This window comes from Silene latifolia, chromosome X, assembly GCF_048544455.1.
Source record: "Silene latifolia isolate original U9 population chromosome X, ASM4854445v1, whole genome shotgun sequence".
Classification (NCBI taxonomy): domain Eukaryota; kingdom Viridiplantae; phylum Streptophyta; class Magnoliopsida; order Caryophyllales; family Caryophyllaceae; genus Silene; species Silene latifolia.
This window is the reverse complement of record NC_133537.1, coordinates 136,832,045-136,851,806: the sequence shown is the minus strand read 5'-3', so window position 1 is coordinate 136,851,806 and position 19,762 is coordinate 136,832,045.

Below are 19,762 nucleotides of genomic sequence, written 5' to 3'. Positions count from 1 at the left end.
AACATGTATATGGTAGATTTAAATACTGTGCCTACTAACTCTTTTGCGTGCATGAAAGTTACACTTGATGATCCGTATTTGTGGCACAACCGTTTTGGTCACATTAGCCCACCAATTTTGAGTAAACTCAAGAGATGGGACTTGGTTGAAGGACTACCTAAGATCATGTTCGACCAAGAAAAGATGTGTGACACTTGTGCTAGATGCAAACATGTGAGATCATCATTCAAACCTAAAAGAGTGGTAAGTACAAATCAAGCCTTGGAATTGGTGCACATGGACTTATGTGGTCCTATGAAGGTAAGAAGTAGAGGAGGATCCAGGTATGTCTTTGTATTCGTAGATGACTACTCAAGGTATGTATGGCCTATCTTTATTCATTCAAAAGATGAGACTTTTGATGAATTCGCTTCTCTTATGAAACTCGTTCAAAATAAATATAAGACTAACTTTGTGTCTATTCGTACGGATCATGGCACTGAATTTGATAATCTAGCCTTTATAGAATATTGTTGAGTTAATGGTATAGGACATAACTTTTATGCACCAAGAACTCCTCAACAAAACGGTGTCGTTGAACGTATGAATAGAACACTAGAAGATACTCGTACATGAAAGATTTATTAACCTCTTATTAGACATTTCTAATAACTATATGAATTTAGTTTAGTCATAAACTAACTAGATCTTATGAATGCATAACAAAAGGACAAAATAAGAAGAAATCAATCAACTTACAAAGAGGAGCCACATGGTTATACTAATTGGTCTCCTAACAAATTAATCTTCGAAAAATCCGAGTGCTCCTAGGATGAATTTAGACCCAATGGTAGGATCTACTCCTCAAGGAATTGTACCAAGATAATCATCCTTAATACATATACTAATTTAGTTACTAGAAATTTAGTATATGTTCCTTTAAAATAAATAATACAATTATATTACTACAACTAGTAATTAGATTTCAATATTAGTATTTCAATGATGTTTTATTTTCTATCTCAAAAATTTTTTTAGAGTGTTTTGTTAAGAGATCTAAGAAAAATAAACCACTAGAATGAACAATAAGAAAAACAATTCTTATCTAAAGGGAGGTGAGAGGGGTCGGGTGCATTGAGGTAGGAAGGCCAATGCATGCTCATGTTTTCTATCAATTGTTCTTCACAAGAATAATAGATGAGCATGCCTAACTTAGCTTAATGATGTTGTCTTAAGCATTTAAGCCAAAAGCACCCATTGTCCCCCACCCATGTAAATTTCGGTCCCCTTACATAAAATGGGATTCCATTTTAAGTTTGTATGTTGTCAATTGTATTTAGTGACATATGTGACATGTTACTAGACATGTGACCATGTAATGCATTTTTAACTTATTAAAAAATATTACATACAAAATAAATAACATACAATAATACAAATAGCAATACATGATTACTTATACTTAAAAGGACCATTTAATTATAATTCACAACACCTTGTAATTATAATACATTATTCATTTTATTTATAATTGTTTCAATAAACAATAATAAAGTTTCAGCAATAAAACACATTTTCGATTTTAAAGGATTAATTAACTTGTATCATTATACAATTAATTAATGGGGTTTTTGTCAGAAGGTACCTAACATTTAGGTCACTTTGCACGGATATACCTAACATTATTTTTTTTGCCCAAAAGTACCTAAAGTTTGTATGTTGTTTGTTAACAAGTGTATTAACCAACGTTTTCCGTCAAAAAAAGTCAAATTTGGGGTTTGACTTGACGATGAAAATGTTTTGTTTAGTTTTCTCCCTAATTCCTTTCCTTAAAACGGATTAATCTCATAATTTAACTCATTTTCCACCTCTCCACCAACTCCCAACCTCACCAGTTTCTCTTAAAAGGTGTCGTTAAAGCTGGTGAATAGTAAATGTAAAGTGCTTGTTAATTGTAATTATAGGATTTTAATTTAAAAATCATGTTTTATGGTTAAGTCAAGACGAAATCTAGACATTTTTGACGAAAAAAGTCAGTTGGTACTTGTTAACAAACAAAACATAAACTTTAGGTATTTTAGGGCAAAAAAAATAATGTTAGGTACCTGCGCACAAAGTGACCTAAATGTTAGGTACCTTTTGACAAAAAATCCTTAATTAATAGATCAATTAAGAGTGTTACCCTAGAGGTATCACCTTAAGGGATCAACTGATCACCACCGTCATACGACGGTAATGTCAAACTCTATTCAGCCAATCATTACCGATTAATGTGGATAGATTGACAATAAAATATTACTTTCCCTCATATATTCTTACTATGAGATTTAAACATGTGATCGCATTATTGTCGAGGACACATCCTCCAACAATCTCCCACTTGTCCGCGACACGTGTGCGTTACCAATTCTCTTGTCCTATTACTATCTCCCACTCAATTCAAGGTGTCTTGCAGGTCGTACTTGCACTTGATCATATCACGAGTGGTTTCCTCGATCTGGAGAATAACTGTTTGACCAGAATTATCCACCGTGGATACCTTCCGAGCGTGGCCACGCATTTCCAGTTCATTACTCCTCGAGTGGCCTTGAGATATAAGATAACCCTGACTAGGGGTGGACAATTCCTATTGCACTTCTCCCTTCGCATAGCCACATCTCATTATAACCCAAAATGTGCCCGTTTAACCCCAATTACAAAGGTCATAGAACACAAATCAAAGTCTGAAATTGTGCCATCTTAGGCGAATAGTCTTTAGTCGAAGAATCAACTCATAAGAATACTATAGTAGCTCTCGCCACGACCAGGCTATAAAAGTTTCCAGAACTCTATAAACGGTCATAAGCCCAACAAAGTGTCCCATACTGTCTGCCTATGTAATCGACTAGTCATCTCTCATGACTCTATAGCATTTGAACTTGCCATCAATCGCATCACACTCTAGTTACTTCGAGATGTCACCTCATGTAAGTAACTATAGGCGATTACTATGTCAATCTAGTTCACTTTAATGGGGTTAAATATTGTCTGAACAACCCATTTGGATGTGACAAAGTAATGTTCAAACTTAAAAGACAAATGCGATTATCATATATGAGAAATTAAAATAACATTTTATTTCATATCAAATAATCTAGTACAAATTTGGCATACGTTTAAGGCCCATGGAAACAACATGTCCATCGTGTTTAGCCTGCGATAAAGGCTTGGTAAGAGGATCAACCAAGTTATCATCTGTCCCAACCTTACAAATCGCAATTTCCTTTCTTTCATTAAAATCTCTAATAATATGAAATTTTCTGAGCACATGTCTAGATCTATTACTAGACATGGGCTTTCTAGCTTGGAAGATTATCCCATTGTTGTCACAATAGAGAGTAATGGGATCCTTGGCGGTAGGAACTACCGTTAGCCCTTCCATGAATTGCCTAATCCACACAGCTTCCTTGGCAGCTTCTGATGCTGCAACGTACTCAGCCTCCGTAAGAGAATCCGCAATCACAGCTTCTTTGAAGCTTCTCCAGCTTACAGCACCACCATTGAGCATGAAAACATATCCACCTTGGGATTTCATGTCATCTCTATCTGTTTGAAAGCTTGAGTCTGTGTAACCCTTAACACATAGCTCGGAGTCTCCTCCAAACACTAAGATAGATTCCTTAGTCCTTCGTAAGTACTTAAGGATGTTCTTAACAGCTATCCAGTGACTCTCACCTGGATTATCTTGATATCTACTTGTCATGCTTAAAGCATACAAGACATCTGAACGAGTGCATATCATGGCATACATTATTGATCCAACAGCGGAAGCATAGGGAATCAACTTCATGCGTTCAACATCTTCGGGTTCGGTGGGTGATTGAGACTTGCTCAAAATTATCCCACTACCCATAGGAATTAAGCCTCTCTTAGACTGGTCCATGTTGAAGCGTCGAAGAATCTTGTCAATATAAGATTCTTGACTTAATGCCAATATCCTTTTGGGTCTATATCTATAGATCCGGATACCTAATATGCATTGTGCTTCTCCTAAATCCTTCATTTGGAAATGATTTCCCAGCCACTCTTTGACGGAGGACAACATAGGAATGTCATTTCCAATAAGCAGTATGTCATCCAAATACAATATTAGGAACACAACATTGCTCCCACTGAACTTCATGTATAAACATGGTTCCTCAACACTTCGAGTAAAACCATTTTCTTTTATAACATGATTAAATCGATGGTTCCAACTTCTTGATGCTTGCTTAAGACCATAAATGGATCTCTTAAGCTTGCACACTTTATTAGGATTTTTAGGATCTAAAAAACCTTCAGGTTGCATCATATACACCTCCTCTTCTAAATGCCCATTTAGAAAGGCGGTCTTGACATTCATTTGCCATATTTCATAGTCATGAAATGCGGCGATCGCTAATAGTATCCGAATGGATCTCAGTATAGCTACGGGGGCAAAGGTTTCGTCATAGTGAAGACCATCAACTTCGGTAAAACCTTTTGCCACTAGCCTAGCTTAGTAGACATCATCATGTCCTTCTATGCCATTCTTTACCTTAAAGATCCATTTGCATTGAAGAGGTCTTGCTTCTTCAAGCAAATCCACCAAGTTCCAAACTTGATTTTCATGCATATAAATCATTTCGGATTTCATGGCTTCAAGCCACAAAGCTGAATTGGGACTAGAGATTGTAGCTTTGTAGGTGGCGGGCTCGTCACTTTCTAGAAGTAACACATCAAGACTCCCATCCTCTTGAATAAGTCCAACATATCTATCAAGATGGAGAGAAACTATACCCGACCTCCTCGATTGAGGAATAACAACAGAATTAGACGACGAAGGAACGTCTTCTTGTGCCTCTACTTCGTTTTGTGGCTCTTGAACTTCATTAAGTTCAAAATTTCTCCCACTCTGTCTTTTAGAAATAAACTCACTTTCTAAGAAGACATCTTCACTAGACACAAACACTTTGTTTTCATGAGGTTTGTAGAAGTAATAGCCTCGGGAGGTATTGGGGTAACCTACAAAGATGCATTTTTCGGATCGTGGGGCCAGCTTGTTGTCGATCTTTACCTTGACGTAAGCATTACATCCCCAAATCTTCATATATGATATATTAGGAACCCTTCCTTTCCACATATCATATGGAGTCTTTTCGGTTGCTTTTGTCGGACTATTGTTTAATGATTTGATTGCGGTTTGGATTGCAAATCCCCAAAACGAGTCGGGTAACTCAGTTTGACTCATCATAGATCGAACCATATCTGGTAGGGTTCGATTTCTCCTTTCGGCAACACCATTAAGTTGTGGTGTACCGGGTGGAGTGAGTTGTGACACAATGCCACAACCTTTCACGTGTGAATCAAATTCATTACTCTCCACCACGATCGGATCGTAGTGCCTTTATCTTCTTGTTCAATTGGTTTTCTACTTCATTTTGAAATTCTTTAAATTTCTCAAAAGCCTCACTCTTGTATTTCATTAAGTAGATATACCCATATCTACTTAAATCATCGGTGAAGGTAATGAAGTAGTCATAATTACTCCTAGCGGTGATAGTCATTGGTCCACATACATCGGTATGTATAAGGCCCAATAATTCACAAGCTCGTGTCCCTTTACCACTAAAAGGATTACGAGTCATTTTACTTAGGAGGTAAGATTCGAATATACCATATGATTGAAAATCAAATGGTTTAATAACATTAGTTGATACTAATATTTTTATGCGATTCTCGTTAATATGACCTAAACGACAATGCCAAATGTACGATTCATTTGGATCACTTGATTTGAGTCTCTTGGATTGTATGTTATAGATGTCTTTATATAGATTTGAAGTTTCTAAAACATAAATGCCATTAATAGAAGAGCCTCGGCCTATGACTAAGTCATTTCTATAAATAATACAACAATTCTTTTTAATGGCAAAATTAAAGCCCTCTATGTCTAACATAGCAACTGAAATAATGTTCTTAGAAAGAGAAGGTACATAAAAACAATTATGCAAATACAACTCAAATCCATTTGCCAAAACAAGTACATAAGTTCCCCTAGATGTGGCCGCTACTCTAGCTCCATTCCCAAGTCGGAGATCAACATCGCCCTTTCTCAGCTTTTCCACGTTTCTTAGCCCCTGTAAATGATTACAAAGGTGAGAACCGCAACCGGTATCTAATACCCACGTTGTGGTGGAAGTAAAATTTACATCAATAACATAAATTTCAGAAGGAATTTTACCGAGTGGAATAACAAGTCCATCCCTAATATTTCCCAAATATTGTAGACACCTCGTTTCTGCACCTCCCGCAAACCACCCGGTGATGATTGGGCCGCATGTTTGATTCGCGGAACGATTTGTGACAGTTCGTAAGATTATCGTCAGGTGATTGCTCAAATATTAATGTCTACCTCTTAGTTGTCATCTACGTCCCGATACGGTCGTTTTGGCGAGTAATTAGAGTACATTCGAGTCCGGGTCAAAAACCGTCTCCATTTTCTCGATAGTTTGTTAAATCCCGAGTCAGAATGTTCTGGAATGTTCCGGATATTTCTATTCCATATTTCATAAATTTTATCTTTTGGCAAATAATATCCCGTGATATTCACAAGATAATCGAATTATTTCCGTCCTACCATAACTCAAACGCGAAATCTTTCTTCAAAGAGGAAACCTCCTCGGGAACAGACGCAAGCAGTCTGCGCCTCTTCCAAGGGACGCAGTGGCTGCTGCGCCTCTTCCCAGGCCCTTCTTTGCATGATTTACGTATCTTTTTTATATCTTTCCGAGATTCACTTCCAAAGAGTCTCCGAAACCCTATTCCTTCACGTGATTAGTATAAATAGGAGCTTTCGTTCCTCATATTTCTCACGCGAGTGTCCGCCCTTCTCTTCTCCCTTTGCATTCTAGACTTCGTTCTTACTAATTGGCGCCTACGTGCTTGGACTTCCGACCACGTAAGCTCGGATCTTTCCGGGTACCAGCCTCTCCGTTGCATGACCGACCAATTTGACCAACTACACTCAATCAACTTAAATTAATTAATCGTTTTCCTCTTACGAGGGCACTCTTTCCTTGCATTCGCGTCGAGCATTCACTAATCGATATTCTTAGTTCATCTCGTTCCGTCAACATGTAAGTCTGAGGGTGTAATAATTCTCTTTATTTATTGTATTTTTATTTATCGTATCATCATTGTAAGGTTTATGTCGAAAATACCGTTAAAATCGATTTCTAAAACCCTTTGTTAAAATCTGTTTTTGCGGGTTTCCAGTAGACAGACGTCGAGAAAAGACGCAAAGAATCGCTGCGCCTCTTGAAGGAGCGCGCCTCTGCCGCGCCTCTTCGTGAGGCTACCGCAGTTCCTGCTTCTTTTCTTCTTCTTCGTCCTCTGTTATTCTGTCTTTCTTATTTGTTTTCGCATGTTTGTCTTTAATTCTCTCACATGATAGTTCAATAATTCACATGTATATAATTTATTCATCATTAATATGTTTTAATCATCATAAATCCGACCTTAAATCCCAAATAATCCATATTTGCGGGTTTTCGTCATTAATATTCAAACCCGGATTTTGGAGATTCAATTCGTTCATATTGAGTTTCTGGAATTCGTCATTGATATAGTTTTTATCTGTTTATCCATTAATTCGTCATTAATTTGTCATTAATTCATCATGTTTAGTTGCTCCATTCACCAATGTCACTAATTAATCATTCATTAACATCGTCCCTTCACATAATTAATCCGTTTGCATCCGCCTCATTCATGTTCTACTGTTTTTATGACTAATTCATATGCTAAATAATCTGTTAATCACTTTCATCCGAGTCAATTATCAAATCAATCCCTAAAATTAACAATTAACATTAACGGTTTGCGCTCACGCCACGGCCCCTGAACTCACCCTTGAAATGTACGCAAAGAATCGCCGCGCTCTCCGAGGGCGCGATTTCTTGCGCTGTTCCAGGATGAGTTCTGTCCCTGAACTCCGTTTCTGCCTTGACCTAGTTTGTTTAGGTTACGTATTAATTAACTATTATCCGTTTTATCACGCTAATTTCTGTTCGTTAATTTATTTGATTCTTTCTTTTATTCTTTTATTTCTTTTTCTCAAATTATCCGTTTTAGCGGTATTTTCGACATAAATCGCCTATTCCAATGTAATCATTGTAATTTTCATTCTTGTAATTTTCATAATTATTGTATTTATTTTATTGTTTGTATGTTTTCACATGTAAATCAACATTAACTCCTACTTCGACATTAATTGTATGCTAATTATGTGTCAACCGACTTAGTCTAATTCTCACATGCTAGGATTAAAACTTGGATGTTGCATTGCATGCATATAGCCGACGATATATCAAGTACGAATAACTTCCCTAATCATTAGTAGAGGCCGCTATCGAGGCGGGCGGGATTAGGTGTTCGATCAAAAGAGCTTCCTAATACGTACCCTCACCCCTTACTCCAGATCTCCGTGAGCACCCGTGTTCATTGGCATCCACGAGAGTCATTCTAGACATAGAATGCTAAGGGTAACGATTGCTTAGTGTTCATGTCACTACTTTGTGTCTTGACATGACACGAGGTATTCGAACGGTTCCAATTTCCCATAAAAATTTGTGGCGACTCCATACAAAAATGCAAACGCTTGTTCCCCGTTTCTCACCAAGCGCCCCCGTGGGCGGCCCGCTCCCACGCTTTGGCGACTCACTGGGGATAATACACTTACGTGTAGCAAGGGTGAAACTTGAACAAGGTTAGGGAATAAGTTTGTACAAGACAATTGTCGGTTTTCATAACTCGGTCTTCCTAGACCGTTTATTCGGCCTTCCTAGGCCCAACCCAACCCATTCGACCAATCGTCCCGTCTAAACGATCCTAATTCTTATTTGGGCCTAAGGATGGATAGCGATTGACGTCATCCAGACCATGATGCTTACTCTTGTTTGTATCAAGGGCCTTCACTACTTGAGGAAATGGACTAGGAATCGGCCTTACTCTTGTTCGGCACGAGCCTCTCCACAGACTTCGGGTTTGATGGTTCGGTATGGCAACCCACCCTTTAAACCAAAACCCTTTTAAATGCACTCGGCATCCCGTTATAATGCTTGTATAAATGTGTAAATCTTACGTGATCACCACTTCTAAACAAAACCATGACGAATTTTCAAAAAATCAAAATCCTTATTTTTAAGCAAAATTTCAAAAAAAAAAAAGTAGGCCTTTAATTAGCGCAAAATCCGGTCAAAACTCTGTCCGTTTGTCAAGTCAAAATTCGGGCCACAAGCCCATTTCAAAACCTCACTTCGAGTCCACTCCTACAACTACACTACAGTTGACTAGGAACACATTTTCAAAGACCTTGTCTTTCTTCAAAACTCACTCAACACAAGTGGCACACACCCACTTCACGAGTCAAAGCTTTTCCTCTTTTAGCAAGTGTGATAGAAATGGTCGATCGTGTTTTGATTCGTCACCGATCTCTTATCCAGTTTCCAAGATGCCTGGGTCAAGTGATGAAACGAACCTCCAAAGAAATTCAAGAAAGTAATGATCGAATCCTGGCCGCGATAGCCCAAATGCAAATCACTCAAGAACAAACCTATGACCGCCTTGAGCTTATCGAAGGCCGTATCTTTGATGTAGAGGGAAAGCTACCTCCCCCTAAAGGTGGAGTGCTACAATTTTCCGATGACGAGTCTAAAGATGAGAATCCCGTCCTAGAACAACCGCAGCTGAGAAAAGACTCCAATACCTAGAGGAGCAATTGATGTACCTTAAGGGGGATGACATTTACAGGGAGAACAATCGTAAGTATGAAGCCGTCAATTCCAAATTACCCACTAACTTTAGCATGACGGATATCCCTAAGTTTAAAGGACATGAGAACCCTTTGAACCACATCCGCGCCTTCAAGGACTACATGTCTATCAAAGGCATCAAACCCGAGATGTTCTTAAGGATCTTTCCTTCATCTCTTGACACCATCCCAAAGCAATGGTTCTACACTTTAGATCACAAAAAGGTCGCTACTTGGGAGGACGCCGCAATCGAGTTCTCGAAACAATACGCGGATAATGCCGAGATCCAAGTCAACATGCGCACTCTAGAGGTTCTTACCCAAAATGACAAAGAAGGATTCACCGACTTTCTAAGTAGGTGGAGGAAGACTAGTACCCAACTAGTTGAACGCCCGGATGAGGCTACTCTTGTGGAAAAATTTGTGGACAATCTCAAGCCCATATATGCCAACCATTTGAGATATCAAAACATCAAGACCTTCAAGGACTTAACCGTACTAGGGACACGAATTGAAGACGACATCCGTAAAGGACTCTTGTCCAAAACGGTAGGTCGAGGATATCAAGGGTCCATGAGTCGTTCATACGGCTCTACTAGCAAGACCGACGAAGTTAACCTTCTCGAGCCATCCAAGAAAACTAGCCCACCAAGGAAGTTCACAAACCTTGGGGATACGTATTCCAACGCTCCAAAAAGACTAATGAAGCAAGGTAAACTCCAACCCATTGGGCCTACTCCCGAACCTGAAAGGAAGTCCAAATTCTGGGATGAAAATTCCTACTGTGAATACCATAGGGGCAAGGGGCATGACACAGAAAAATGCTACAAGTTGAAACACGTGCTTCAGGATATGATTGAAGATGGTCGACTTCCAATTCCACCAGGAGGTAAGCCCAACAACACTCAGAATCCTCTTGGAGTTCTAGTGATTACAAGTGACGAATCTACCTTAGATTGCTCACATCTCATTTCTCCCACCGAAAATGAAATTCATGCAATTGAGAAAGAAAGACTCTACTCTACCATCTCCCCTACCATTTCCGACTTCATCGCATGGGCAAGGAGTGTAGATAGACAAGTGTGGGAACTAGAAAACATGGTAACGACCTTACGCGATCCCAATGCAACGCCTAAAGAACGTGTACCATTGACCTTCTCTCAAAATGCCACTATGCAAGAAGTAGTCGCCGTGGTCGATAAGCTAGTCGATCAAATCATACAACTAGAAAGTGACATCATGAGGATGAAGGAACTAGCTGCAATCAATGGAGTTTGGGCCGATGACGATGAAGACGAATATCTCATTGAAAACTCTTTGGTCAAGGAAATAGTCCAAAATGGTGAAGACCAAGATGTGGATCACCTAACTCGTTCGGGTCGCCCGTATCAAAGCACCACTCAAAACGGTCCAACCAATGTCATCACACCAAATGACAACGAAGACGACTCCACTGATCATTTGCTCAAGCAATTACAGAAAACCAAGGCTGATCTTTCAGTCTGGCAACTAGTGGCAAGCTTATTTCCGCATCGCCAAGCTTTACTGCAAGCTTTGGCCAAATTGAATGTAGCGCATAACTCTACTCCCGAAGATGTAGTCAACTTGGTCTTCCAAGAATCACCGAAGCTAAGTAATCCTATTACTTTCTCAGATGAAGACTTGCCACCTTTTGGCACTAGTCACAACCTTGCTCTATACATCACCGTCATTTGTCTAAAGAAGAATGTACCAATGACTTTGGTAGATGATGGCTCCGCGGTCAACGTCATACCCCTCAAAACGGCATATAAACTAGGCCTGAAAGAGTCAGATTGGACTCCCACCAATCAAGGTGTACGTGCATATGACGGTACATGACGAAAAGTGGTTGGACTTGCTAGCCTAACCATAGCCACGGGACCAATCGAGCGAAAAGTCAACTTCCAAATAGTGGACATCGAAGCTTCATTCAACATACTTCTGGGAAGGCCTTGGATTCACGCTTCCAAAGCGGTAACATCCACCCTTCACCAAAAGATCAAGATCCCACTCAATGGCAAAGTTGTGACGATCACTTCGTCGCCTATCAAGGCAATAATTGAGAAGCAATCAAACAATCAAGTCCTTGCGGATCCCATCTACGAACTTGGGGGCTTCCAAAGTGTGAATGTCATAGAAAGTGAGTTGGCACCCTTATACTATAATCCCTACTCTAACTTGGTGGTCAACCACATACTCAAGAATCAGGGATACTTCCCTGGAATGCCTTTAAACCCAGTTCGGAAGAACACCTTTGCACCATACAAGAAAGGCAACTCAACAAGGATACCACATGGGCTAGGATACAAACCCACAGCTGAAGAAGTTCTCGAGATGCTCGCTCAAGTCCAAAATCGCAAGTACGTAGGAGTCCAAATGAGGCCATATCTCCCCACCTTAAATGGATACTTCGTTCAAGAAGGAAGTTCAGAACTCTTTCACGGATTTCCCGAACCTTGGCATTATCTTGAGAGGAAGTTAGCCGGAATCGAGATCTTTCACGATTGCTACTTCATTCCTCCCGAAACGGTTCCTACCGTCAAAACCCGTCAAGCACCTTGCTTCGACGAACAAGCCGTTAGCCTATTATTTGGATATGACCGATTCATTAGGGCCGCGCAGGATGAGATCATTACTATGATACTTCAGGACGATCGTTTCAACCCCACCGCGTTGATCACAGAAATCGACACAAAGCAGCAGAAAGGATGGAGAAAATCTATCAAATGGACCAACAACCAAGGAAGGCTCTTCAAGCTCACTACTGGAGAAGGAGAGATGTTCAAAGGAGAACCGAAGACGACGAGTTCGAGTCGGAGTCGGAATCGAGTCGAGTCGGAGTCTAGAGAAGTCATTAGAGAGTCTACTCCCGTTGTCATCCCCACTCCCTTCGTTTCTCCTAGCCTAGCATCGAGTAGTCACGGTAGTTCGGGAATGCCCCACCATCGTTCCTTTACCGCCACCGACCATGGATCAGTTGGCTTCTTTGTTTCAACTTTACTCAAATCTCAATATGAATAAATCGGGTTCCGCTTACCCTCCGTGTTCTTTCGAGTGCAATTCATTTTATGATGATACGAGGATGACCAAGACCCCGACTTGACCGAAATACCTCCCTACGTAGCCAAAGAAATATTACGAAGGGGAAGGGGGACCAAGAATAGAGGATACCGAACCCATCAACGTAGGAACCGAATTAGAACCCAAAGAACTTAGGATTGGGACTACCTTGAGCTCTACCGAAAGGGCCGATTTCATAGACCTCCTAAATGAATTCAAAGACGTTTTCGCTTGGTCCTACAAAGACATGCCAGGGATCGACAGGGATATCGCTGAACATAGGATTCCGATTAAGCCGGGTTTCAAACCTCGTGAAACGAAGCTTCGACGAATGAGAACCAAATGGGCTCTAAAGATTAAGGAAGAAGTTGATAAGCAATTCAAAGCCGGGTTCATCAAAGTTTCCGAGTACTCTGACTGGGTAGCTAACATAGTACCCGTACCCAAAAAGGATGGGAGAATCCGTGTTTGTGTTGACTTCAGGGACTTAAACAAAGCGAGTCCGAAAGATGACTTCCCTCTACCTCACATTGACATATTGGTGGACAATACTGCAGACCACGCATTACTATCCTTCATGGATGGATATGCGGGCTATAACCAAATCAAGATGGCCATGGAAGATATGCACAATACCGCTTTCGTCACCCAATGGGGAACCTATTGCTATACAGTAATGCCATTCGGATTGATCAACGCCGGAGCTACATACCAACGCACCGCAACTACACTCCTACATGACATGATGCACAAAGAAGTTGAGGTATATGTAGATGATATGATCGTCAAATCCAAGGAAAGAGAGGGACACATTGCGAACCTTCGCAAGTTCTTCGCAAGGCTACATGAGACTCAATCCTCAGAAATGCACATTTGGGGTAACATCTGGAAAACTCCTAGGATATGTCGTTAGCCAACGCGGTATAGAAATAGATCCCTCAAAAATCAAAGCTCTGATCGAAATGCCACAACCTCAAACAGAAAAAGAAGTCAGAGGATTCCTGGGAAAGGTACAATATATAAGCCGATTCATATCAAAGCTTACCATGATTTGCGAGCCTATCTTCAAGAAACTCAAGAAAACAGACCACACCATGTGGGATGATGATTGTCAAAAAGCGTTTGACCGAATCAAGGAGATATTGGCTAAACCACCAGTGCTCATGCCGCCACAACGAGATCAACCTCTTGGTTTATATCTCACAGTAACTGAAACTGCCATGGGTGCTATGCTGGCCCAAACCGTCGGAAGTGAAGAAAGAGCTATTTACTATCTAAGTAAGAAGTTCTTGGAATACGAGTGCAAGTACTCGCAACTCGAAAAGACATGCCTCGCTCTTGTGTGGGCAACGAAGAAGCTACGTCACTACATGCTTAGCTACTCAGTCAAGATATATTCCAAAATGGATCCAGTCAAATACCTCTTCGAGAAACCCGTCCCCAACGGACGTCTTGCAAGGTGGACTCTGATGCTCTCAGAATTCGACCTCAAATATGTGCCACTGAAAGTCATAAAAGGTCGCGCCGTCGCCGAATTCTTCGCAGAAAATCCTATCAACGACGCGCAAACCATAGACACTTGGTCATTTCCCGACGAGGATATACTCCAAACAGACGTAGACTCGTGGGACCTATACTTTGATGGAGCATCAAACTTAAGAGGATTCGGAATAGGAGTATTGCTCATTTCTCCTGAAGGTGAGCATACACCAATCGCTGTCAAACTCGACTTCGAGGTGACAAACAACGCTGCAGAGTATAAGGCTTGTCTCATTGGACTTCAAGCAGCAGTAAGCTTAGGCATCAAAAACCTCCGGGTACATGGGGATTCATCACTGATCATCAATCAAGTTACAGGATCCTGGAAAATCCGAAGCGAGAGCCTCGCACCCTATCAAGCCAGGATAGACCAAGTGGCTCAATTCTTTGACCACGTAACCTACCTACACCTACCTCGGGAGGAAAATCAATTTGCAGACGCTCTTGCGAAACTCGCATCTTTGATAAATATGCCAGACGACATGGTAGAAATGCCTTTGTGTATTGAACGACGATCGAACCGCTTATGTCCATCAAATCACCGATGAAGAAGAAATCGCACAGAACCCCGGTTCCAAGCGATCCTGAATTTCAAGCTTAACGGTACCTATCCACCAGATATGGACAAAAGGGGACAACGTGCTATACGCCTATTAGCTTCCCAATACATCCTGATGCAAGGAGAGTTATACAAAAGAACACCTCTTGGTGTAGTCCTACGTTGCCTTGATCATTCACAGGCACGAAAGGTGATGGAAGAAGTCCACGACGGAGAATGCGGTCCTCACATGAGTGGGCCCATGATGGCAAAGAAAATCACACGCTTAGGGTATTATTGGAGCACAATGGAATCTGATTGCATCAAATACGTGAGACACTGCCACAATTGCCAAATCTTCGGGAACGTACAACACGTCCCTCCTTCGTTGCTATACACGATGACATCTCCTTGGCCATTCTCCGCATGGGGAATTGACATAATCGGAAAGATAACCCCACCGAACAGGAGGCCACTGTTTCATCCTAGTAGCAATTGACTATTTCACCAAGTGGGTAGAAGCGGCTTCCTACATCGCTTACGGCTAAAAATGTGGCAAAATTCATACAAAACAACATCATCTGTCGATATGGTTGCCCACATGAGATCATCAGCGATAATGGGTCACACTTCCAGGCTGAAACCGAGCAATTGCTAGCCAAATACAAGATTAAGCATCACCACTCTTCGCCATATAGTCCACAGACTAACGGCGCGGTAGAGGCGGCAAACAAAAACGTTGTCACAATTCTCAAGAAAATGACTGACAACTATAGAGATTGGCCAAGCAAGATACCCTTTGCTTTATGGGGGTATCGTACATCAGTTAGGACGCCCACTGGGGCTACTCCTTTCTATTTGACCTACGGCATGGAGGCCGTACAACCAGTCGAGCTAGAAATACCATCCTTGCGTATTCTACTCGAAAGTCAAATCCCTGAAGCCGATTGGAAGAGGGATAGATATGAAGAACTCATCCTCCTGGATGAACGTAGGCTACGCGCCTTGCATAATGTCCAAACATATCAAGCACGTATCAAACGAGCTTTCAACAAAAGAGTTAGGCCAAGAAACATCAAAGAAGGAGACTTAGTACTCAAATCGGTTAGAGCTCTTTTACCTGTCGACCCAAGGGGAAAATTCAAACCTAATTGGGCCGGACCATACCTAGTCAAATCCATACTCCCAGGCGGTGCGGTTAGAATCACAGACCTAGACGGGAATGAGTTTTCGAACCCCACAAACCTTGACCAACTGAAACGATACTATGCCTAGAATAGGACAAAAAACGCGCCTCGCGTAAACCCATGTGTCGCTCTTGTGGCACTAAATAAACGGCCCCTGGCCAAGCTGAAATAAGCTAAGTGTCACCATGCTCTTGCATCTTGACAAGACTGTCATCCTCATATCACCAAATAAACTGAATTCGCACCTTGAGAACAAAAGCTCATGCTTATTTTCTATGTTCATTACAAGCTCTTGCTTCGAACAATTATTCTTTTACATTTACTCGAACTACGCGCAAAGGTTTGATTTCGCTTTTTTAAGTGAATACGTAGGCAATCCTTCACCGGATTCAACCCAATATACCTAAAATGTAAATAGAAGGACATTTGCATTACATTTGAAATTCGACAAGAATAATAAAAGAAAATCACAGCGGTTTCTTAACCATTCAACCTTTTTTTATTCCATTCATTTTCTAATAATAATAATACGTTACATAATAAAAAATAGAATAGGCTAGGATTCTAAAAATCCCTCCCTTTTATTACAACAATAATAATAATAATCAAATAATAAATAAAGACTCGGGCTATTCCTCCATCTTCCCCTTGCCCTTGTCAGTCTTGTCATACTTCTTGTCACGACCTCGAGCTGGGCGCTCTTGCACCACCTCAGACCTAATCACCAACGGTCTTTCTCGAGGCCTGACTCTTCCATTCTTGCCAACCACCATTTCCGCAACAGAGTAGTCTTTGATTTCTTCGAGGATGAATGACCAAATCCACTTCTTCTTCTCCTTCTTCGTCGATGCTTCTCCTTCTCTTTCTCTCCCTCGCGTACCTTGTAGTCGACAGGCTCGCGTTTCCTCGCCTCTCGCGTTCTTCCGGTTGCAGCCTTTCTCCACCTCGGATAGGAATCGACACCCACAAAGCATTGGCGGAGAAGCTCAAGAACCACATGTTCCTTTGGGCCCATTTGATGGCCCACTCTCTTCGGCTCTCGGTGGTAAGCGCTACGACGATCTGAAACGGTATCAAGCCTCGGGATAGTCTGCTTCAGCCCAACCTGCCTCATCAATCTCTCCGGAAAGATGCACACCATGAACTCTAATCCCGGAATGCGCACGGACCTAGTGGGATCCAAAGAAGACACTCCAGTAACAGACTTGAGATGCCACCACGGTACGACCCACCTAATCAACGGGCCATCGTCATTCTTCAGCTTGTTCTTCCAATAGTCACAGACCCGAGTGAAGTCCACCATGTACAACCGCGTCCTCATCGCAATCATACGGGAATGATAGGAAAGTGCATGAACTGGGGCTCGAGCGGTGGAGCTGTTCCATAAGCCAAACCTACCAAGAGCGGGTATTAGACACCCAACAAAAAAAAAAAAAAAAACAAAAAAAAAAAAAAAAAAAAAAAAAAAAAACGAAAAAAAAAAAAAAAAAAAAAAAAAAAAAAAAAAAAAAAAAAAAAAAAAAAGGGTGTCTTTTACCTGTAAGATAACGGGACTCCCCAGAAATGGAAGATCGCGGTTGGATTTCCTATTATCCAAACCTAGGATAATCTCCCCTAAGCACAAGCAAGCTGGGCTCCTGCGCAGCTCCATTTGCTCGATAAGACCCAAAAGACGGGGATCACCTCGCAAATCTTCATCAACGTGTCCATGAAAGACATACACATGCAGACAAACGAAGCCAAATGCTCTCCTCCTAGCAACATAAGAAATCGTGGGGTCACTCTGTTGATGAATCGGTCTACAAAATCCAAAGATTCTCACGCCTTTCGGGGTAACCAAGCGATCCACCTCGAGTCTAGTCAATCCGAGCAAGTCTCTGAATTTGGTCTTATACCCTTGTGAAGTGGAAGGAATAGCGGGTAAGTGCTCGGGATCCCACCCACCAATAGCAGCAATTTCCTCCGAAAAGGACAAATATCACCTCCCGGGAAAGCGAAAACATGACAATTTGGGTCCCAGTAGTCTAGACAAGCATCCAAGAAAGGTTTTACCACCTTAATGAGTTTCAAACTCAATAGAGACCCAAGGTTATGAGCACCCATATCGTGCTTCTCAATATTCGAGAATTCATTAGTCCATTCCTTCAAGCGGATCTCCAAAGTATTCATGCTGACAAATTTTCTCTTGAAAATTTATTTTGGGAGTTTTTATGAGATTAACGGAGAAAAGACGAAAGAATTATATGATTTAAAGCTTCGTCGACGCTTCTATTTATACTAATTGCTGTTTCCAAAAATCCGCCAGGAGAGACGAACTTGGGAACAGTGCAGCTCTCGCGCGCTATTCAAAGCGACGCACTCATGTGCGCCTCTTCCCCAGACTAGATTTCTGTGATTTCCGTGTTTGGATCTTTCCTAATCCTATAACGAATAATTTCCTATTCCTACGGGATTTTATTTTGGTAAATATGAGCAGTTTACCATGTTTCATGTTTCCTAACTTCGCGGGCACGCATTTCGAGGCGACGTCGACACATCCGCCATTTTTATCACATTTAACTTTTTTTTTTAATTTATTTATTTATTCTTAGGAAATAAATTTCATTTTAATTTCGTTTTTAGGAAATAATTTTCTTTTATTTTCATTTTTTCTAAACAAATTTCAACATTTTCACTTCTACACTTACAGGTTTCTATTTTTTCTTTTTTTAGGGGGTAACCCTCCCTACCGTCCGGTCATTTCCGACAAAATTTTCGCTTTTTACATTTTTGCGTTTTTTTTGTCCTTTTGAGTCTTTTTTTGCGCTACTTAAGACCATATGTGTATTAAAATGTATGTTTTGGTGTAAATTTCGGCAGCATAACGGCGTAAACCGTTGTCTACCAAACCTGTTCAAGAACTAACCTGCAGGTACAAGCAACACAACCCAAAGAAAAAGACACTCGAGGCCATCATATATACAAATGTACAAGCAAATCGGGGGCTTGCGCCCAACCAAATCCAAAGTCCAAGCAGCAGCGGGGCTTGCGCCCCAAACAAGTCCAAAAGCGTTCAAAATCAGATGTACAAGTCTACAAAACTATGCCAAACTACTGATGGACACCCTCCAACTCGGCAACCCTCGCCGTAAGAGCAGCAATCTCGGCGTCCCGAAACTCGAGCTCCCTCGACAAGCGAGCCGTCTCCTCCCGAGACTGGGCCAACTCTCGCTCCAACTCGCGGTCGCCCTGTAAACAACAAATTGGCTCATGTCAATCAACTCAAACAAAACTGAAAATCAAAATCAATCAAAAGAAATCGAACGAGGTTCATACCTGACGACCTCGACCACCGACAAGTGCCTCGATGGCGGTAGCTCGTAGCCGGTTGGCCACCCTCCATAGTGCCACAAACCGGGATGGCGCGACCTGCATTTCAAAAGAAATTCTCAGTAAAGTGAACAAGGTCAATCAAATGTGTTCTTACACGAAAGGTATATAAGGCGGAGGCTCACCCTCCGAATCGGATCTTGCCGATCGTCTGGCCAGGCCAAAGATCCGTCACGGCTACGTCAAAGTCACGCAACTCGGAGATCGTCGTCCTCCCAGTCACGTCAGTGTACTCAAGGGTCTCGGGGTATACTGGGG